This window comes from Pan paniscus, chromosome 12 (assembly GCF_029289425.2).
Source record: "Pan paniscus chromosome 12, NHGRI_mPanPan1-v2.0_pri, whole genome shotgun sequence".
NCBI lineage: Eukaryota > Metazoa > Chordata > Mammalia > Primates > Hominidae > Pan > Pan paniscus.
This window is the reverse complement of record NC_073261.2, coordinates 83,371,402-83,393,844: the sequence shown is the minus strand read 5'-3', so window position 1 is coordinate 83,393,844 and position 22,443 is coordinate 83,371,402. Positions and strand designations below refer to the sequence as shown.

The 22,443-nt window shown below is 51.8% G+C and overlaps 1 long non-coding RNA gene across 1 annotated transcript in view; it reads right to left on the bottom strand.

The window, feature by feature from the left end:
• Window positions 1-22,443, bottom strand: part of LOC103784546 (uncharacterized) — a 244,680-nt gene that overhangs the window by 51,286 nt on the left and 170,951 nt on the right. The window contains exons 4-5 of the long non-coding RNA XR_008624372.2: window positions 13,721-13,790; window positions 1,082-1,147 (exon numbers count right to left, since the gene is read on the bottom strand). This is a non-coding gene — a long non-coding RNA (uncharacterized LOC103784546). The remainder of the gene's footprint in view (window positions 1-1,081; window positions 1,148-13,720; window positions 13,791-22,443) is intronic.

Here is a 22,443-nt window from a genome sequence, read left to right as displayed (position 1 = left end):
ATTATGCCCCAACCTGGAAAACTGAGCCCCATTCATAACCCTGAGTTCTCGACTTTCTATTGGCTCATTGTGTGAAATGCCAAACCACTTCATAGAAACATTTTGAAATCTAACCCATTGGAAAGTCGGGACAGCCTGACGAAGATATTTAAAGGAAAGGTCATGAGATGCTTTCTGGGCAGGATGGTGGCTGCTGCTTCTTGTTCCTGTTGCCATTTCAAACAGGCTAGTATATGAGAACTATCTGACTTCCCCAAAATGGAAATCCTGATCCTTGAAGAAGTCTTGAGGCTTCCAAAATGGGTTGTGCCAGTGGCCTAAGGTTGGGGGAACGAGGTGTGGAGTGATGAGTTAAGTAGCGATGTGAGCATAGAGACTAGGCAGAGAGGATGTGAGGAGGCCAGGTTGAGTGGAGGATCTGGAGAGAGTTTTAGTGCCAAGACTGGAGACAGACCCAACTGACTTCTACCTGACAAGAAGGGCCCAGTGGAAACACATGGAGACTCCAGGCAGGTGAATAATTTCATATCCTACCAAAGCCATATTATTTTACTATGTTCCACTTTAGTGTAGCAGAAACTGATCTCTGCTTGGAGGAATGAGGGAGTAGACAGAGAAGAGGGTCCCCGTTACCAAGTAGGCAGAGAAGAGGGTCCCTGTTAGCAACACTCCATCTCCTCTGAGCGGTTCAGCTCTCACCCCAATGAGACAAAAACTCTGCAGAGACCTTCCCCACCTTCCTTAGAGACTGACTGCTATTATACTAGCCTGCTCTTTTGGGGGTATCCCTAATCACCCTATTGCAAACCAGTCATTAAAACATGCAACTGTCCCATAGAGGAGTTGCAGATATGGTTTTCTTGGTCTCCTTTTATTTCCAGTGATGTTGGAGTGCCTCCGAAAGATGGCACCCTGGGAAGCTTCTGGGTGCTGGGCACTGAGCATGTTATCTCATTTCATCTCCCTGCCAGGGCACTATCATGAGCTCCATTCCACCTGGTGCAACTGAGGCTGAGGGCAGTTAGGTTAGCTGCCCAAGAGGTTAAGAGCTGCTGAGAGCTGTTGAGAGCTGCCATCCTACCTTGGAGCTGAGATCTGAATTCAGCTTCATCCATCTTAGTCTGAAGATCTTCACTTCCTCCCCTTCCTGCAGGACAAAATGGAAAGAAAAAGCCCTTGAGAACAGGAGGGTAGGACCTATGAGGGGCCATAGGGGGTGGAGGTTTGAACAGGGAGCTACGAGCCCACCCAGATATCCAGTGGGCAGCAGGGAGGAAGACTGCCTGCCCAGGACGGCCACAAAACAGCCCTGGGGGGTGAGGGGGGTGTGAGGAGCCAGCATGGGAAAGTGAAGGAGCCTTGTTCTGTAGAGGGAAACCCCCTCCTCCGCAGCAGAAACACTAGAAGTGTCCACTGATAGAACAGGGTGGGCCTGGGTCAGCAAAAAGCCCAAGAGAGATCTTTGCAGGAGAAATCTCTCCTTCGGTGCTGGAATTGGAGAATGAATAAAGTCCTTTGGGCCAGGTGGAGGCAGCAGTGCCGAAAGCCTGGGAGGTGGCCCTGGTTGGTCCCTCTTTTCCCATCTCCCCTCCTTCCAAACCCCAGTCCAGCGAGGCTCAGCTCCAGAGCCAAGGAGGGGCTGGCCGTCCGTTCCTGGCCTCACCAGCAGAGGTCTCCAGAGCAGGGAGCAGAGGGCTTGGGGTGGGGGAGGGAATGGAAGGATGCCCTGCACCTTCCGCCCTGCTCACAGATGTCCAGGGGTCCACATGCATGGGTGGTCTTGACTCATGCATAGGTGTGTCTGTATTTGTGTGCATCCGTGTGGGGGTATGTAAGTGTGGGAAGTGGGTGTATCTGCATTTGTGGGTGTGTAGGTGTCTGTGGGTGCATGCATGTTTGTAAGTGTGCTGGGTGGTATCTCTGCGTGTATGTTTGCCCATTCCGTCTTCGCACATGTTGGCACTGCTTGTGGCCCTGCGTATATCTGTGTGCAAGTGAGTCCTGCATCATTTGTGCATAGTTGTCTATGCTTGGGCTTGTAAGGAGAGAGGAGAAAAATAAGTGACCTGGGGAAGGGGATGCTTTGACATCTCAACATTCTAGGAGGCAGGGATGTGGGGTCGTCTGTACTGTCCCATGTCCACACACACTGACCCAACCTGGCCACCTCCTGCCCCTTCCTTAGCACAGCCCCTGAATTTGTTAAAACCTCATTTACAGCAGGTGTTGCTGACAACCAGTTCCCAGGAAGCAAGGCCTTCCAGAGCGCTCTCTCGCTCGCTCGCTCTCTGTCTCTCTCTCCTCTCTCTCTGTCTCTCCCTCCTCTCTCTCTCTCTCTCTCTCTCTCTCTCTCTCTCTCTCTCTCTCTCTCTGTAGCTGGTAAACATTATTCTCATTGTTGCGGGGGGCAGTGGAGCCACAGAGTATGGTGGGAGGCAGTTAGAGAGCTGCAGTGGGGGAACCACATGCCCATGGCTGACTCACCCATGGGTGAACAAAGGCAGTGGCCATGAGGGAAAGTGCAGGGGAAAGCCCTGGACAAGGCCTAGCTCTGCTCCTGGCCTGAGGCCCTGCACTGGAGCTCAGCCAGTGCTGGGGGGCAGGCAGAAGGGAGGCCCCTTACCCATGTCACGCTGAAAATCCTTGCCGCAGGGAGTAGGGCAGAGTCTGGAGCCTACCACATGATGGGAAGGTGTGTTTACTTCCCACTGCTGCTGTAACAAATCGCCACCAACTTAGCGGCTTAAAGCAACACAAATTTATACAGCTCTGGAGGCCAGGAGGCCAAAATCAGCATCTTTGGGCTAAAAACAAGGTGTTGGCAGGGCTGCTCTCCTTCTGGAGGATCTAGGGGAGAACCCATTTCCTTGCCTTTCCCACTTCTAGAGGCCGCCTGCATTCCTTGGCTTGGGGCCCCTGCCTCCATCTTCAAAGTCAGCTGAGCCTGGACAGTATAGTGAGACCCCATCTCTACAAAAGTTTTAAAAATTAGCCAGTGTGGTGGTACACGCCTGTAGTTCCAGCTACTCAGGAAGCTAAAGTGGGAGGATCACTTGAGCCCAGGAGGCAGAGGTTGCAGTGAACCGAGATCACACCACTGCACTCCAGCCTTGGCAACAGTGCCAGACCCTGTTTCTAAACAAAAACAAACAAATGAAATCAGCTGCATGTGATATCTTCAAGTCTCCCTTCTGTCTGCTCGCACATGCTTTTTCACTGCCTTTGACCTTCTTGCCTCCCTCTTATGTGGACCCTTGTGATGATGTTGGGCCTTCCCAGATAATCCATGATAATCTCCCCATCTTAAGACCCTTAACAGAATTACATCTACAAGTCCCTTTTGCCTTTGAGGTGACATTCACAGGTTCTAGGGATTAGGATGTGGACATCTTCGGGGGGCCATTATTCTAACAAAGAGGACAATCACAAACAGACTGGCAAAAGGGGGTGACATTCCTATTCCCCCCATGGTTTCACCCAATGAGGACCCGCATTCCTGCTGAAGAGCCCGCTGGCCCTGGAGGGCTTTCCCCTGTGCTTTCCCTCATGGCCACTGCCTTTCTCCCCGACACGGGTGAGCCAGCCATGGGCATGCATATCCCCCACTGCAGCTCTCTACCTGCCTCCCACAATACTGGCCCTGGAGTGAGCAGCTCTTGGCACCAGGAACTAGGGCTCACTGGCTGGGTAAAGGGTCATTGTCCTCGCTTCCTACCCTCCCAGCAGCCTGTGGCCAGGCACCAGCTATGACCCCAGCTCACATCAAGCCCTTGAGCCCCTGAGCCCCTGAGCCTCCCTCATCCCCACCCAACCGGCTCCACATCTAGCCCCCGCCAGACCTCAGGCTTGTGTCCACTCTCCCTGAACGCTCCTCTCTGGCTCTCCCTCAGTCCCCTTACCCCTCTGGATTCCTGTCCTGTCAGGGCCCCCAATCCCGGCCCCAGAGGCTGTCTGCCTCTTCCTGACTGTGGGGCTCCACCCTGCTGGCTTCAGGCCCCCCAGCCCTCTCCACATGTGTGAAAACCACATGCGTGGGCTCTCTTCGGCTCGCCACAGAAAGCCCAACGGCAGGACCCAGAGTGAGGAGGATCATGCACGTTAGCCCAGCCGGGCCAGTGCTGGGGGGCCTGAGGGCACTGCCAGCCCCCCAGATGCCTTACAAGGCCAAACTCCCATCATGGTCAGCCTCACATCTGGGATTAGGCTGGAAATTCCAATGGCTCTCGGCTGCTAAGAAATGTGTTGAATCTTCCCAGAGATTTGGTGGAAGTGGGAAGCATTGTGTGGTAGGGGTGGGGCCACTCCTGCCACAGGACTCCCAGAGCTCTGGGGAAATCCAGATGGCACAATGTGTCCACAGTGGCTGTGTTGGTTCCCCCCGCCCCCTCTGCCTAGCTCCCCGCCCGCTGAAGATGAAAGGTGCCCGGGGCCAGGGTGCAGCTCATTTCTCGCTGGCACCCACAAGTCTGTCTACTGGTGTGCATGTGAAACTCTGACGTTTCTGATACAGACTTGAGTTATTTTTTCCTGGAGAGAAAAATGTTGACATGACTTTGGAGGATTGTCTGCCTAGAAAATCCCCAATGCACGAAGAAGACAAGTTCCTCCCCTTCTCACACACGCACCCCTGCACACTCACGCACATTCCCTGGAGGCCCTGGTCTGTGGGCCTCCTTGGGGCCTCACCTCCGCCTCTAGCCCACGTCCATCCCGTGTGCGACAGGATTCCATAGAGCTGGGGCCTGCAGGGTCCCGGAGCAGGATCGGCCGCTGGCTAGTTTTGCGTCTCTAGGCGGAACCTGTACTTATTAGGTTTCTGCAGCTGCTGTAGCAAATCGCTACTAACCAAGGCCCTTAAACAACACACGTTTATTCTCTTACAATTCTGGAGGCCAGCAGCCCTTAAATCAGTCTCAATGGGCTAATGTCAAGGTGTCGGCAGAGCTGGTTCCTTCTGGAGGCTCCAGGGGAGAATCCACTTCCTTGCCTTTTTCAGTGTCTAGTGGCCACCTCTGTTTCTCAGCTTGTGGTCCCTTCCTCCATCTTCAAAGAGCATCACTCTAATTTCGGATTCCTTCATCGTGTCACCTTCTTCTCTGATTCTGACTCCTTCTGCATCCCTCTTCCAAGGACACTGAGATTAGGTTGGGCACACCTGGGTTATCCCCATCTGGAGATCCTTGATTGCACGCGCTAAGTCCCTGTTGCCCTGTTAAGAGAACATACTCACAGGCTCTTGGGATAAGGATGTGAACATGTTTGGGGACCATTGTTCAACCTTCCATAGCCAGTGTCCCTCTCAGGGCCTCAAGCTTCAAGGGACAGTCTCCCTGGGCCTCTTCCAGCTCTGATGCTAAAACAAGAGTCTCTTGCCTTATCGGACGTCTGGTCAAATGGGCACGGCCCCTCCCCTCTCTACTCAGTGCTGAGTCCTGGGACTCATCCGAATGGAGGTCCTCTCTACCCTGCAAGCAGCCCCGGGAGTCTGATGCCCTGATCTGGGGCCCTCAGCCCTCAGCCCGTGCTGAAGGAGATCCTCCATCTGTGAAGAATTAACCCCAGCCCAACTTAGTTTAGGATCTTAATTTCAACCTTCCCTAAGGCAGAGTCCTCCTCTGCCCACCTGTGATGTGGGGAGAAGAATCCTAGACCCTACTCAAGGCTGCTGGGTAGGGAGTGGAGATCTCTGAATGGGAGAGGCAGGGCTATGAAACTCACTCCTAACAATAATCCACGTTGGCTTAAACTCCCAGAGCTCAGGCCACCCAGGCACAGTCTGGCCTCCCCAGCAGTGTGCTGGGCACTGGTCCCTGAAGTGCCCAAGAGCCCTTTGGAAGCCATGTGAGGCTGTTTACTATGGCAGAAGGGCTTCCTAGGGCAGATGGTACTGTGCTTTATGCCCAGAAACAGCAAAATGCTGAGTCTACCTACACATACCTAAGGCAAGATGCAGCCACAGTTTCGTTCATGTTTTTCCACTGCTTAACATTTTTTCACTCTTCTCTCCTGGATAGCTCTCAGGCATCACCTCCTCCAGAAAGTCTTCCCTGAAGTCTGCGGAAACTAAATTCCCTCCTTGATGCTCCCTGAATCCCACAGACAGGTTCACTGTGTCCAGGTGAGGAACGGATTTTGTCCTCTAGATAAGAGAAAGCCACTCACTGCCTTGGAGGTGCTGAGAGTAGGAGAAGAGCAGTGTCTGCTGAGATGGTGCTGGGCTCTGCTAAGCCTGCCCTCCCGGAGGACCCTCACCCCACCTCACCTCTCCGGCAACAGGAGGACCCAAGGACAGGAGGGAAGCCTTTATGATCTTGAAGAGTCAAAGCTTCTTGTCCCTGGGAGTAGGTCAGATCGCCTTCTCTTATCACCCAGATGTTGCTGCCAAACTGCTACAGGGCCCAGACCTAGGTGGGTGGCCACCTCACCCCCAGAGTGAGGTACCAGGTACCAGTGGGTCTACCCTGTATGCCAGACTGAAGGTCAGGACAAAGCTGGAACCAGCTGTGTGCAGCTGGAGGTAGGGCAAGTGTGCCTAGCTCTCTGGAATCTTTGCTTTCTCTGGTCAGATTATCCCAGCAGGGCTCCAGATCTCACCAGAACCCTTTAGTGGCTCCCTCTGCATTTCCTCTATCCACTGCTCACCAAAATAACCTTTCCTTGCAGAGGAAGGCAATAATAGCGTTTCAAGGATTTCCCATTGCACTAAGGACAAAGGTAAAAATTCTTGCTATAAAACTCTGATGGCTGGTGGGGCATGGTGGCTCACACCTGTAATCCCAGCACTTTGGGAGGCTGAGGTGGGTGGATCACTTGAGGTCAGGAGTTCGAGACCGGCCTGGGCTACATGGAGAAATCCCGCCTCTACTAAAAATATAAAAATTAGCCGGGCATGGTGGCGGGTGCTTGTAATCCCAGCTACTCGGGAGGCTGAGGCGGGAGAATTGCTTGAACCCAGGAGGTGGAAGTTGCAGTGAGCTGAGATCGCGCCGCTGCACTCCAGCCTGGGCGACAGAAAAAAAAAAAAAAAAAAACAAAAAAACACAAGACCCTGATGGTCTGACCTTGGCCATCTTCAATATCAGTTGCTGCTCCTGAGCCCCTCCTGCCAGCTCACTCCCTGCAGCCACACTGGCCCTCATTGGGTTCCCTGGTGTCCATCCTCCCCACCTCAGGGCCTTTGCAACTCCTGCTCCCTTCGCCCAAAACACTGTCCCCACTCCCACCTTACCTCCAGTTTCCATATGGCTCTTATTCATCCTTCGGGTCTCAGGTTAAATGTTTCTAATGCCTCTGTCTAAATTAGAACTCCCCCCAATCCCATTCTTAAACTATCCTATTATTTTTCTTCCTAGCACTGACCACAATTGTAATCGATTCATGGTGTTTTCTATCTTTCTCCCCTACGAGGCTATAAACTCCGTAGAGGTAGGGCCCTCTCTGAATTCCTAGTATTTTAGTCCAGTGTCTGCAGTTATCAATAGTGCCTAATACATAATTGCTGATTATCCATGAAGGGTCACCCCACTGAACGCCTACTATGTACCAGAAACTCCTGGGTGCTGGAAGGAGCCAAAGAGGCAAGAAGCCACAGCTCATCAGCCTTGCAGGGCAGATGTGTCAGCAAGGGCCACGTGCTGGAGTGGCGGGGGGGTGCCAGGGCAGTCAGGTGATCAGACTCTGCTTTTTAAGAGTGGATGGACCCCCAGAGACCACCCAATCTAGTCCATCTAAAAGGGTGCTGGGGCCCCTTTCAGAGCTCTGGGTGGTGACACTGGAACCAGAAGCCCTCTGTCCTGGTTGTAGCTCATGCCCTTTCCATGAACCCCCTGCCTTGATGATGGCCATGTCTCAGCCACCTCTGTGTCCCCAGCTACACAGTGACTGATGTGAGGGGAGTGAGCAGGGGGCAGCTGAAGCCCTGAGACAGAGAGAGCCCACCAGAGAAGTGTCCAGAAGGCAGCTTGTGCTGGCATGACATTTGGGTCATGTGCTGGCCTGACTCCGGAGCTGGGGCCAGGTTTTCTCATGATCCCTTCCACGGCAGAGGAGTCAAGAGAAAGATCTGGGCCTGAGTCCTGGCTCTGCCTCTTATTAGCTGTGTGTGTGGCCACTTTGAGCTCCCATTTTCTCACCAGCAAAATGGAAACAATTGGGCACACCTCATAGGTTTGTTTTGAAGACTCAACACGATGATGTATGAGGAGTCTACAGTTCTGCAGCTGGCCCCCGGCGCTCTGTAATGAATGGTGGCTGCAAGCGCAAGTTTTCATCATTCCCAGCCCCCTCGCCCTTCCATCTTCTCACTCCTGCTCTATGGGCTCAACCGTCTGGAATCAGGAAAGCAATCTGATTAGACAGATTTCGCACTGATTCCAGCCCAAGCCTACCCAAAGAGATTCTGATTGATTCCGTCTAGGATGAGTTCTAAAACTCTTTATTTTTATTAATCTTTTTTTTTTTTTTGAGACAAGAGTCTCGCACTGTCACCCAGGCTGGAGTGCAGTGCAGTGGCGCTATCTCGACTCACTGCCACCTTTGCCTCCCAAGTTCAAGCAATTTTCCTGCCTCTGCCTCCGAGTAGCTGGGGTTACAGGTATGCACCACCACACCCAGCTAATTTTTGTATTTTTAGTAGAGACAGCATTTCGCCATGTTGGCCAGGCTGGTCTCGAATTCCTGACCTCAAGTGATCTGCCCGCCTGGGCCTCCCAAAGTGCTAGGATTACAGGCGTGAGCCACTGCACCCGGCCATAATCTTTATTTTTTAACAAACATCCTGGGTGATCCTGATGTTTAGCCAAGTTTGGGAGCCACTGGAATAAGTGATGATGAAATTTTATTTTAATAAAAGCCGACTTGTGCCCTTGAAAATAGGGGTTCGCCTCTTCCCATGGTCCCTGGAACCAACCACAGCAAGTAGGGCCCCCTCACTCCCCATGGGGAGGGTGGCATTCCTTCACAGCAGCTCTAATGGACGGAGTAGGGGTGGCACCAGCTGTGTCCCCTCCTGCAGCTGTTTCAGTGCCATGGCCCAGTGGAAATCACTGTGAAAGTCATTCTCCACATCTCCCAAAGCTGGACCAGGTGGCAACTGGCTGGAGGAGCTGATCCCACCAGACAAGAGGCCTCTGTGAGCCAAGGAAATACACCCACCCACCTCCACTCAGCACAGGGCTCCCCCAGATCCTGCCTTCCTCAGCCAACAACTGCCTTTTGTCCCAAATCAGTTCATCCCCCTTGACTGGGAGATGTCTTTGCTCTGCATCAGGAACAGCTCTTGCTTCTCTGCACGCTCACTCAGGGCTGTTGGCTTTGGGAGGTGGTCAGGGCTGGATTCCACGTTGGCCCAGGGACACCCCCGGGCCTGGAACAGAGCTGCTCTGGGAAAACACGGGTGGAGGGGGAAAGGGAAGCTGTGCATTGCGGCCTCTGCAGACTCCACTCCTCCCTGAGAATGACAGTGGGTGGGGCTTTCCCTGCCTCAGGTAATTCAGCTTTTTATGAGCTGCAGGGAGACGCAAAGCAGGGATTTGGCCCAGGAAGAGAGGAAAGGCACTGAATGAGAGAACAGTCCTTCGCCAAGGACACAGGACTGTTGACGTGGGAGAGATGGGCGCAGCCTCTGGACCTGCGCCACGACGAGGAGGAAATGGTTTTCACTGAAAAACAAAGTTGAAAAACAGTTTACTGAAGGGAAGAGAAAGAGGAAAGGAAAAAAAAAAACCACCTCAAACTGTCTGATCATCAAAATCACCTGGGCAGCTTGTTAAAAATACAGATTCCAAAACTCATTCCAAGTCAATAAAATATTATTCTTGGTAGCTCTGGGCTTCTTTTCCTTGTGGTTAAAAAATGCAGGTTCCAACTCAGCCAGCTGGAAGACCCTTGGGCGAGTGGGTGTCTGGGTTGAGGGGAAGCAAGACCTATGGAGTCAACACAACAGATTATGTTTCTAGTTTTCTAGTTGGATTTGGGGGAGAAAAGAGGGAAGGAGACACAACAGGCTCAGGAAAAAACTCCTAAAAGCCACTTCCCTCCAGGCAGGACAGTCTTCCACTGGCTGAGCCTGTCCAATCCGTGTCTCCTTTCTCGGGCCAGTCTCCTGGTGAATCCTCACTCTCCCGTTTCCTCCTCTTCTCCCCTCCCACCATGGGGCCCTTGTCACCCGTGGAAGTCTGAGTGATGCCCCCACAGATGTTCATGTCTTTAGGCCCAGAATCTGTCCATGACACCTCGTATAGGGCTTTCACCTGTGATTAGCTTAAGCCTCTTGAGACGGGGACATTATCCTGCGTGATCTGGGTGGACCTCATGGAATCACAAGGGTCCTTCTGAAAGGGATGTAGGAGTCAGGCAGAAGGTGACCTGACGGAGGAGCAGATTGGAGTGATGCTCTTTGAAGATGGAGGAAGGAGCCACAAGCCGAGAAACTGAGCCAGAAAAGGCAAGAAAACAGATTCTTTTCTGGAACCTCCAGAAGGAACCAGCCCGACTGACACCTTGACATTAGCCCAGCGAGACTGATTTTGGGCTTCTGGCCTCCAGAACTGTAAGAGAATAATGTGTGTTGTTTAAGCCCCTCAGTTTGAAGTGGTTTGTTACCATGACAGCCGCAGGAATCAAATGCCCCCGACCTCTATCCTGTCCACTTTACCAGCCCGGCCCCTGCCAGGGTCTCCCGGGACCAAATGCTTGCCAGCCCTGGGCCCTCCTTAGAGCCTGTCTCTCTTGGCCTCCCATCAATATGTGATATTTTCTCCGTTGGTCGTTCTTAAATCTTGTGACAGCCCACTCCACTGGTGTTCCTCATGCCTTGATGCTCCTCCTTAGCCCCCTTCCAGCACTTTCCAGCCCCACCTCTTACCCCACCTTCAACATGGCCATGTGGCCCAGGGTCCTCTTCTGAACCCTCTTCTCACTCTCTGCTTTCTCTACTTCCCAGTGATAATCCCAGATCAAGGCCATGGGTCCACACCCTAATAACCATGGGTCTCTTATGCTCTCCTCAGCAAACAGGTATTAATATATTCCCTGCCTGTTGAAATCCAATTCACCTGTTCATCCCTCAATGCCCCACTCAAATGTCACCTCCCCCAGGAAGCCTCCCCTATCTGTCATGCCATATGCTTGTTAACAGTGTCCATCCGTCGACCCCATGGGATTGTGTGCCTAATTTATAAATTGAACTTAGAAGCTAGGATCTACAATATTTTGAGACATAGAGAGAAAAACTATGCTCACATAACTTTCATTGCAGCATATTGTTATGATTGATCTATTTTATTAATGTTGTTGTTCATCTCTTACTGTGCCTAATTTATAAAATAAACTTAGAAGCAGAGTCATGACCTAGTCAGCCCTGGACTCTCAGCACCCGGCACAGTGGAACCCAGCTCTGGGACATGCTCTCCCTCCTCACTGCCATAAACACCTGAGCAGGTGTTGGAGCTGTGGAAGCTGCCCTCTGCCATTCTCATGCCTTCTGGCCTAGGCCAGGTTGTCACAGTGCGGTTCACTTCCCTTAAAGAATCATAAGAATAGATGTCAAGTTTCCATTCTGGCCACACTGGCCTCCTGACTCCTACTCCAACAGGCCATCCCCTGATGTCCCACGTGGGACATGAATCATTCCTCTCTCCAGCGTATTCATGCTGTGGCTGCCACCCACCTGCGTGTCCCTTAGGGGCCATCTGTCAAGGTATCATGGTGCTTGTGTTCAAGTAACCCTTGTTTTACCTTGTAATGGCCCCAAAGCACAAGAGTAGCAATGCTGGAAATTTGGATGTGCCAAAGAGAAGCCGTGAAGTGCTTCCTTTAAATTAAAAGGTGGAAGTTCTTGACTTAATAAGGAAAGGAAAAAAGTGTATATTGTGCCAAACAATGAGATACTATGCAGCCATTAAAAATTGTATTTTCAGGCTGGGCATTGTGGCTTACACCTGCAATCCCAGCAATTTGGGAGGTCGAGGTGGGCAGATCGCTGGAACTCAGGAGTTCAAGACCAGCATGGGCTACATGGAGAAACCCCCGTCTCTACAGAAAACACAAAAATTAGCCATGCACGGTGGTGCACACCTGTGGTCCCAGCTACTTGTGGGGCTGAGGCTGGAGGATCACTTGACCCTGGGAGGTCGAGGTTGCAGTGAACCACGATTGCACTGCTGCACGCCGGCCTGGGTGACAAAGTGAGAGACCCTGTCTCAAAAAATATACATAAATAACTCAAATAAAATTGTATTTTCAAAGACTATTTTAATGACCCAGGAAAATTCTTATGATATAATTTATATGGAAAAAAAATCAAGATTTTAGATCTCAGATCTTAGCTCAGGTAGCTAGGATCTACAATATAACATTTTGAGACACATGGAGAAAGACCTTACTCACATTACTTTTCTTGCAGCATATTGTTATAATTGATCTATTTTATTATTGTTGTTAATCTTTTACTGTGCCTAATTTATAAATTAAACTTTATCATAGGTATGTATGTATAGGAAAAAACATAGTGTATATAGGGTTCAATACTAACTACAATTTCAGACACCCACTGTGGGGCTTGGGCCATGTCCCCCGAAGATAAGAGGGGACTACGGTAACACAATTTATCAAAAACACATTGCTCCCAGACACCAAGAACTTTGCAGGGATTCACATCCTTTTACTTCATAATCGCACTTCTAGGACTTTATCCTAAAGAAATAATCAGAGGCTGGGCACGGTGGCTCACGCCTGTAATCCCAGCACTTTGGGAGGCTGAGGCGGGCAGATCACCTGAGGTCGGGAGTTCAAGACCACCCTGACCAACATGGAGAAACCCCGTCTCTACCAAAAATACAAAATTAGCTGGGTGTGGTGGCACATGCCTGTAATCCCAGCTACTCGAGAGGCTGAGGCACGAGAATCACTTGAACCCAGGAGGCAGAGGTTGTGGTGAGCCAAAATCATGCCGTTGCACTCCAGCCTGGGCAACAAGGGTGAAACTCCATCCCCCCCCCCAAAAAAAAAAAAGAGAGAGAAAGAAATAATCAGAGATGTATGCAAAGATGTATGTGTAAGAATGTTTATTAAATTATTATTTAAAATAATGAACAATTTGGAAATAGTTCACATGCCTAACACTAGGAAATTGGCTTAGTAACCAGTGCACCGTACAATAGGATACTATGCAGCCATTTTACATCGTATTTTCAAAGAATATTTTAATGACCCAAGAAAATTCTTATGATGTAATTGATATGGAAAAAGATCAGGATTTTATATATACTATGTGTGTATGCACATGGTATTACCTCAGTTTCATTTAAATGTGTATGTGTATAGCAATAATGGTTATCTCCATTTAGTGTGATTATTAGGGAGTATTTTCATTTTATTTCTTATACTTTTCCAGATTTTCCATATTTTTTACAATTAGCCTATATTTAGATTACAATTTTTAATGCTATTAGTTTATTTTAATGGGGAAATAATTCATTGATTACTTGTCTGTTTTTCACTGAGGCAGGTGGAGTGGTGTGAAGGAAAGCTTGGGGCTGCCAAGCCAATGTATCTGCTCTTGGAGCCTGGGAGCTTCTCGGGTCCTGAGAGGCCTTTTATGTGTGTGAGGTGCCAGTTCTCTGAAATGAGTGCTGTGGCTTGGGGGTGCGCTGGAATATTTTTTTACCAGGAGCCTGGACCAAGGGCTAGAGCACTCTCCATATGTCATGGTGGGTCCTACCTGAAAGGGGAGGTCGTTTTCAAGATCAGGTACCTGAGGAAGAAGCGGGTCTTCAAAATAGAAGGTGAACCTGAAAAGAAGGTGATAAAAATTACGATGGGACAAAGGACTTGGTGGGGTCTCTGTCCCCTCATAAACCTCCACATAGGATGGACAGGAGCTGGGAGCCTCCAGAGGGTAACTGGTTAAGGTAGGACTGGACACCCCTGCCTTGGGAAGCTGGATTGGGTTTACAGGTCTTCTGGGCACCATGTTTACGTCCTGTTGCCTTCCCTTCAGTGGCCTTATTAGTGCCATCTGGTCTGATCTTCCCAGGTTTCTTAGCTGTGCTTGTTAAAAGAAGCGAAAGTCTGGGTTTCGGCCAGGTGTGGTGGCTCACGCCTGTTATCCCAGCACTTTGAGAAGCCAAGATGGGCAGGTCACTTGAAGCCAGGAGTTCAAGACCAGCCTGGCCAACCCAGTAAAAATACAAAAAATTAGCCTGGTGTGGTGGCACATACCTGTAATCCCAGCTACTCAGGAGGCTGAAGCATGAGAATTGTTTGAACCTGGGAGGTGGAGGTTGCAGTGAGCCGAGATCACGCCACTGTGCTCCAGCCTGGGTGACAGAGAGAGACTCGGTCTCAAACAACAACCAAGGCTGGGTTTCTAGCTATGTTTGGTCCACAGAATTAAAAAAGTGGTGGCATCCCTGGGGGCCAGCCAGAAAGAAGCCGTGGGAATGAAGAAAAGTGACCCAAAGAGGAGAGTGCACAGAGGGAGGTGGAGTGAGGGCTGACTGAGCCAGCTGTCTCTCCTACCCAGGAATTCTTCCTGAGCTAAATCTTGGAGATTCTGGTTTGTAAAATAATAGCTCTCCTTATATTTGTCTATTGTGTAAGTGCATGATTATGCTAAAAAAATTAAAAATTCAAATAAGCAAAACCAAAATAAAAACAAAGAAAAAGAAGCAATCTAAAATTACCCCTTAGCTCACCACTCATCAATGTTTTATTGTATATCCTTCCAACGTTTTTCATAAATCAATGCTTTATTTTTTATTTTTATTTATTTATTTTTTTGAGACGGAGTTTCACTACTGCCCAGGCTGGAGTGCAATGGTGCAATCTCGGCTCACTGCAACCTCCGCCTCCCGGGTTCAAGCAACTATCCTGCCTTAGCCTCCTGAGTAGCTGGGATTACAGGCATGTGCCACCACGCCTGGCTAATTTTGTATTTTTTAGTAGAGATGAGGTTTCTCCATATTGGTCAGGCTGGTCTCGAACTCCCTACCTCAGGTGATCTGCCTGCCTCGGCCTCCCAAAGTACTGGGATTACAGGCATGAGCCACTGCGCCCAGCCCAATCAATGATTTAAAAATCAGATTATTTTATATACATCTCAGCTTTGTATTATTCTGTTCGTTATGCTATCTGCTTATTTCTGTGTCATTAGATGCTCTTCTACATCATTTTTAAAGGCTCAATTGTGTTTTATTTTCTGGATGTTTCACCATGTATTTAACCCATGCCCCATTTTTGGACATTTAGGTTGCTTCCGGTTTTTCAGGCTTAGAAGTCACAGTGAAGGACAACTTTGTGGCTAAATCTTTGAATGACCACCTATGTATATTCCCTAGAATAAGTCCCAGAAATAGACTCCCTGAAAGAAAGGACACTAGGGTTCGTTTCCATCCCTGGGCAGATCCCGAGGAAGGCTGGGTTGTTCTGGAGGTCTTGGCGCTGGGCCCTGCACTCCAAGCTTCAGGGCCTCCCAGACCCTTAGTGCACGTTCCACTACGCTAAATCACCCTGCCCCTCCTCTCCCCACTCTGCCCCAGGCTTTGGACTCACCCAGGAGAATGAATTACACCTCCCAGCCGGACGTGAGGCCATTTGTCTTGTGCTCTGGAATCCTGATTAGATAAAATCTGAACAGAGCACATTTACTTATTTAGTGTATTTCTGGGTGGGTGGGTCCTAGCCCTTGGGGATCACCTTCTCCAGATCAGGGTGAAGAGTTTACAGGAGGGAGGAGCAGGTCACATATCCAGAGCAACCAGCTCAGGCATTCACCCTGCGGGGGCCACAGGAACCCCACTGTCCCCAGCTCAGGCCCACTCCACTCCAGCTCCAATCTCCCCAGTCCTGCCTCCCCGCCTCCAGCTCAGGAAGCTTTAGGCGTTGGTTCCTCATCATATGGCTGAGGCTGGCAGAAAGAAGGACTAGGTGCCCAGTGATGTGGCCACATCGCACCTCTGGCGGGAAGTGGACTCTCTCCGACCCCCCTTGGGGGCTCTGGTGGCCTCTGCGGGACCTCTGGTTGTCTGAGCACATGCACCCTCGCCCTCTCTGGGACCTGATGCCTTGATTTAGGCTCAGACCCTGTAAATGCCCCTTGAGAGCCCTCTCAAGGATCCAGGGTTCTCTTGTCCTCAAAGAAGCAGAACATACCTGCTCACCAGCCTGCAACTTGTCCTGTGTGTCCCATCTCCTCAAGTACGGAGAGGCCAGAGCTTCCTGAATCTCATCAGATCCGAATCTCCCCAGATCTCATCAGGGCCTCTTCCCAGGAGACACCAACTCTCAAGGTCTGGAGACACACCTGGAACCTGTATTTTCCCAAATGGTCCTCCTGGCTCTTCCCACAGAGCTGTCTTCTTGTCCCTGGTCTCCACTGATGGGGAACAAGGCATGTGACCCCCTGGGTCAGGCAGGCCCAAGGCAGGCGAGGCAGTGAGAAGCAGGCGAGGGGATAGGGCTGCTTGCTCAGGTAACTTGGGTTCAGGAGGTTTGGCAGCCGAGCTGCCTCTCCTGGCAGCGGGGCTTGGCCAAGGGCAATGTGCAGCCACACAAAGCCACCCTCACAGCCTCTCTGGCCGAGAGTCTCTGGGCGCTCACTTGCCGGGATGCACAGGCACGCCTCTGGCCAGGCCGGGCCTGCGGGGGTTTGTGGCCTGGAGAATCAAAGAGCCGCCCTCAGCTCAGAGAACACTTCCTCTAGAAGGCTCTGGTAACGGCACACCGGGTCTGAGGAGAAAGAGCCTCTGTGGGCCACGGTGGGTCTGTGCCCACAGAGGCTCACACACCACCCCTCCTGTTCCAACACCACCCCCTGCCCGGCCCCAGTTCTCCTACCAGCCCAGGGGACTCAGGTGGGCCAAACCTTTTCACACTGCCCCCCCACACACACACCACAGCAAGAGGGTGAGCCTCCCTCTTTCTCCGCCGGGGTCTCTGGGGCCTCCTACGACGGGGGTGGGTGGTGCCATAAGCCCTGGGTGCCTGTGGGCGGTGGTCCCACAGATGCCCTGCTCAGTTCCAGACATAGTTGTTATTTGGACTTTTCACATCAAAGTAATTAATTAAATATGCAATAGAATACATTCTCTTCCTCAGTCAGTGGCAACCCCATCCCTTCATTCACTCAGGCCGAAACCTTGGAGAGCCGTCCTGGAGTTTTTCAGACCCATGTCTAAACCACTGGAGCATCTTGTCAGCAGGATTCCAACTTCTTCCAGAGCCCACCCGCCTCTCACCACCTCTCTGTCATTTCCCACCTGGATGATTACAACAGTCCCTGTCGAGGACCTGGCCCCACCACGCCACCAGTGGGGAGAATGCTTCCTCTAGAAGGCTCTGGTGGATTTGGGTGATGAGGGGGAGAGGGGTAGTCCAGGGCCAAGCCACACCAGTGACCCCACGTGTGTTCAGAACCCTCCTGTCTACATTTGATTTCATCTTGGCTACTCTTGTCAAGACATGCAGTTTGTTAGTCTTGAGCAAGTAAGAGTCCTTATTTGTATGCCCTCACATGTTATCACAAATCCCCCAGATTCTTTTTCAGATCTCATGCCCTAATTTGGGGTTTATGAAATCTACCATGCTGATAGGGATTCCTGTCTGTCATGGGGACTTTGAGCCATGACTCAGAACAAGACACTTATCAATCTGGGGCCTCTCCGAAGATGCTGAGACCAGGGCCAGTCTCAGCTGCAACGCCCTGCTTGGAAGCCACTATGGGATGATTCTGCAACAGATATCATCACGCAGCAGATGCCAATGAATGACATGGGAAAGCTGGGCCCCATCGCCCAGGGGGACACTCCTGCTGTGCTCCGTCAGCAGGAGGGAGCCTCCTAGGAACTTCATCAGGACCCATTCTTTCTCTTTTTCTTTTTTTTTTTTTTTTGTGAGACGGAGTCTCACTCTGTCACCCAGGCTGGAGTGCAGTGGCTCAATCTTGGCTTACTGCAACGTCCGCCTCCTGGGTTCAAGCGATTCTTTTGCCTCAGCCTCCTGAGTAGCTGGGATTACAGGCATGCACTGCCATGCCTGGCTAATTTTTGTATTTTTAGTAGAGACAAGATTTCACCATGTTGGCCAGGCTGGTCTCAAACTCCTGATCTCAAGTTGTCCTCCCACCTTGGCCTCCCAAAGTGCTGGGATTACAGGCGTGAACCACTGCGCTTGGCCAGGACCCATCTTTGTGTGGGATCCCTGGCTCAGTGCTGGGACAGAAACAGGTTTTCCTTGGACTCTGTGGTGTGTGTTTGAGTGTATGTGGGTGAGTGTGTGTGTGATAATGCACCCTGCTCTGCCTTTCCCTCCCCACTCCTCCAACCTGGAGGTGACAGTCACAGGGCCCAGCCCCTCCCTGCCACCTTCCTGCCCCAGCCCCATCTCCATTCAGGGGCAAGTCCTGCTGTGGTGCTTAGAGGGCAGCTCTTTCAGGCTTTCCTTTCGCTTAGCCTTGATTTCCAGGCCACCATGATCAGACTGGGCTCCCAGGCAGCATCGGAGCATCCCCAAATCCAGGGCTGGGAGGAGCCAGGCCATCTTGTCCAAGTAAGGACTTGAAGTTCAGAGAGGAGAAGGCACCAAGCTTGTGTCACCCGCAGGTCCATGCAGAAGGGAGATTAGAACCCAGATCTGCTTTTCAGCCCAGGCCAGGCCTGCTACAAAAGGGCGGGAGGGGGCACCCAGGCTGAGGTGCTGGAATTAGCAGTTCTCTTTACCCTCAAATTAGCCCTGAGGCTGGCCCAAGCCCCTCCCTGCCAGCATGCCCCTCTGTCTTCAGGAGCCCCCAGTGCCTGCCAGAGGCTTCTCCCCTTTTGCCAGCTTGCATCCATCCCCCACGGTTCCGTCTCTTGGCTGCTGCTTTTACAGGCTCCAAGCAGTGGGGAGGCTGATGGGGAGAGGGGGTCTGTGTTGGACTCAGCCAGACTTACTTCCAGCCAGTCCTCTTGCCCTCCCCTCCACAGACTGCCTAGAGACCAGGGAGCTCTCCCAACCCCACCCCTCGCCCCACTGCCACAGCTCTGACTCAGCCCATAAATTACCTAGGAATGGTCCGCTGACTCAGCCAGGAAGCCCAGAGCCCCCTTCCCCACCCTCAGGCCTCAACCCCACAGCTGGCTTTCATTCCAGAGTGCTTGGCCCCCTCCCCTCAGGAAATTCCTGGAAAATATCAGGCTTCTTGGAGGGGAGATCTAACCACAGCCCCGGCAGGGAGCAAAGCTGCTGCAGCCTCATCCATCATTCTGCCCCTGCCCCTCCTCCAGCAGCTTGTGTGTTGCATGGGACTGAGCATGGAAGTGTCAGACCCCATAAAGTGATGGGTGCATGGCTCTGAGGGGAACTCCGGGGAGGGAGGAGAGAGGTGAGGCTGGCATGGGGGAGGGCAGTCAGGGCAGGCTGCTGGGAGGTGGAGGACTTTGTTTTGGGCCAGAAATGATGACAAAAACTGCTAAGTGCAGAAATGGAAAGCGTGCTTCAGGCCCAGGGGATGGCATAAGAAAAGGCTAGAGGTAGAAACCAACCGGTGTGTAGGGGGATGGGGAGGAAATTTGAGAGTAAGCAGGGCTAGGCCAGTCGCGGTGGCTCATGCTTGTAATCCCAGCATTTTGGGAGGCTGAGGCAGGTGGATCACCTGAGGTCAGGAGTTCGAGACCAGCCTGGCCTACATGGCAAAACCCTGTCTCTTTGAAAAATACAAAAATTAGCCGGGCATGGTGGCACACGCCTGTAATCCCAGCTGCTTGGGAGGCTGAGGCAGGAGAATTGCTTGAACCGGGGAAGCGGAGGTTGCAGTGAGCCGAGATTGTGCCACTGCACTCCAGCCTGGGTGACACAGCAAGACTCTGTCTAAAAAAAAAACAAAACAAACAAACAAACAAAAAACAAAAACAGAATAAGGTCTAGAGGAGTGGCCGGACCGGAGAACCTGAGCTGATCAGGCCAGAGGGCCAGGGCCAGGGCCAGGCTGTGGAATTTGCAGGAAGTCTCCAAAGCAAAGGCCCAAGAGACTCTGGGAGACCTGGGAGCAAAGGAGAGCGTTTGGGGGCGGGGAGATGAATCTTGGACTGAAAGAACCTTGGCCAGGGAACACTGGTCCCTGCAACATCCTTGGACCACCTTGGGATCCCAGTGCCTGCTTCGACCTGAGGGGTGGGGCAGGGCGTCTGATCATCACACTCCTGTCGGGGCAGAGGCAGGGCTCCGACTCTCAAGCAGCTCAGACTGAGGGACATGGCTGTGGCCTCAAAGAGCCCCCATTCTGAGGTGGGAACACAGCCCCTTCCTCCGGGAGCCCCCAGTTAAAGGGAGACACAGAACTCCCAGGCCCTTCCTGCCCCCCAGGCCTTAGTGTCCCCTCAAATCCATTCCTCAGAAACCCCATTTGCTTTTGAGGGAAAGCCAAGTCCAATTCTCTGATAAAACTTTTCTTTTTTGGCTGCTTCCCCTCAGACAATACAAACTTATAAATGTACAAAAATTCCTGGCCAACCTCCCCCAGGAAGGATGGCTGGGTGATGGGCTGTGGCCTCAGTAATGGAGTCACCGAGAAGGGAAGCTGGCTGAGCAAAGGTACGGCCAGGATAGGGGAGCTGTCCCTCCTGCCATCCATGGCAGAGGGGTGGACACCAAGCCAGGGTACTGTGGGGAAAGGTCTGCTGCGTCTCTAGCGTCTACCTACCCTTCCTGGGAACAGCAATTCTGCCATGGCCTGGCAGGAGTCAGGGAGGGGTGTGATGGATTCAGAGAGAAAGGTAGGGGCGCAGCCAGTCAGACAAAAGGAAAGCAGAGAAAGAGGTGGAGAGAAGGAGGACACGGAGCAGAAACTCCTTGAAAGCAAGGTTTCCTCGTGGATTCTAGGCCCAGAAGCCAGGGAAGCTTCTTCATAAATGGGCGTCCCCAGGAAGGCCTCCTCATTCCCAGGCTGGAGCTTTTGAGGCTCTAGTGTCTGTCAAAGCCCTCAAAACATTATATCGACATTCCCGGGTTACATGTGGGACACCCCCCCCGACCTCATCCTGAGCCCCAGAGACAGAGCTGCCTTGGTCACTGGTGCATCCCAGCACCTGGTGTGTGTTGCGGGGTGGGGTGTCCTTCCCCCCCGCTGTCTGTCCCAGTGCAAAAAAGAAAGAGGGAAAGACTGGGCCACCGGAGGCCAGACAGGCCCAGCATGGATGTGGCCTCTGGGAAATGGCCCAGGGGCTTGCCCTCCTTCCCAGCTGGCTCTGGGAGCCTGAGCAGGGGCTGGCCCGCCCTCCCCTTTGTGACAGGGCAGGAGGGGGTTAGCCAGGTTACCTCTGTGGGCCCCAGCCCCTGAGCGGTGGTGGGTCTCTCAGCCAGGCTGGTCTGGGGAGCGGGGAGGGCATCCTGCCTCATTGTCACTGGCCCAGCGCATTTCCAGAAATTCTTCCCATCAGTAAGAAGAGGAAAGAGAGGCCAGGGCAGCCTCGCAGGCCAAGTGGGAACCAGGTTTCCCGGAGCTCTCACGGCCCAGCCCGAGCTTGGGGCCTCCTGTCTGGGCCAAAGGGCCAGCTCAGCCCTGGGACGGGGATATGTCAGGAATAACTGGCCGGTGGACCCAGGACTCACCTTATCCATGCTGGGCCAGGCCGTGTTTGTGTTTGCAGGACAGAGACAGGAGGAACGAGGCCTGGAAATGCCTGGGCTTCCCACAGGACTTATTTAACTCTAGCGTCAGGGAAGACTAAAGCTTATATTCATTCCACAGTATATACTGCCTCCCCTCTACCCTCATTTTAGTAGGTAGGTATAGTGTGAATGTGTGCAGGACATGTGTGCATCGTGTGTGTGCATGTAACCCATGACATGTATTTTGGGCTAGTATAGATAGGTCTTGAGGGAAAGACAGAGGGCAATGTTTTTTCTTTCTCTTTTTTTTTGAGACAGGGTTTTGTTCTGTCACCCAGGCTGGAATGCAGTGGTAGGATCATGGCTCACTGTAGCCTCCAACTCTTGGGCTCAGGTGATCCTCTTGCCTCAGCCTCCTTGAGTAGCTGGAACTAGAGGCACACACCACCACATCTGGCTAATTAAAAAAAAAAAAATTTGTAGAGGCAAAATATTGCTTTGTTGCCCAGGCTGGTCTGGAACTCCTGGCTTCAAGCAATCCTCCTGCCGTGGCCTCCCGAAAATTATTATTACTATTCTCCAGTAAAAAACATTTCCCTAGTGTGTTCTGCCTAGCACCATCCTACAGGGATGGCCCTCAATAAAACAGGTAGGTTCACAGGACCCTACACACCAACGACCCTAAGACTCCCAGTACACAATGTAAATATTCAAGTCTCTAAGAAATCCTGAAGAGACCCAACTCACTTCGGTTAATCCAGTGTTTCTCAAACTAATTTGACCACAGAACCCACCCCCGCCCCCAACTTTCTTTTTCCTTTGAGACAGGGTCTCGCTCTGTTGCCCAGGCTGGAGTGC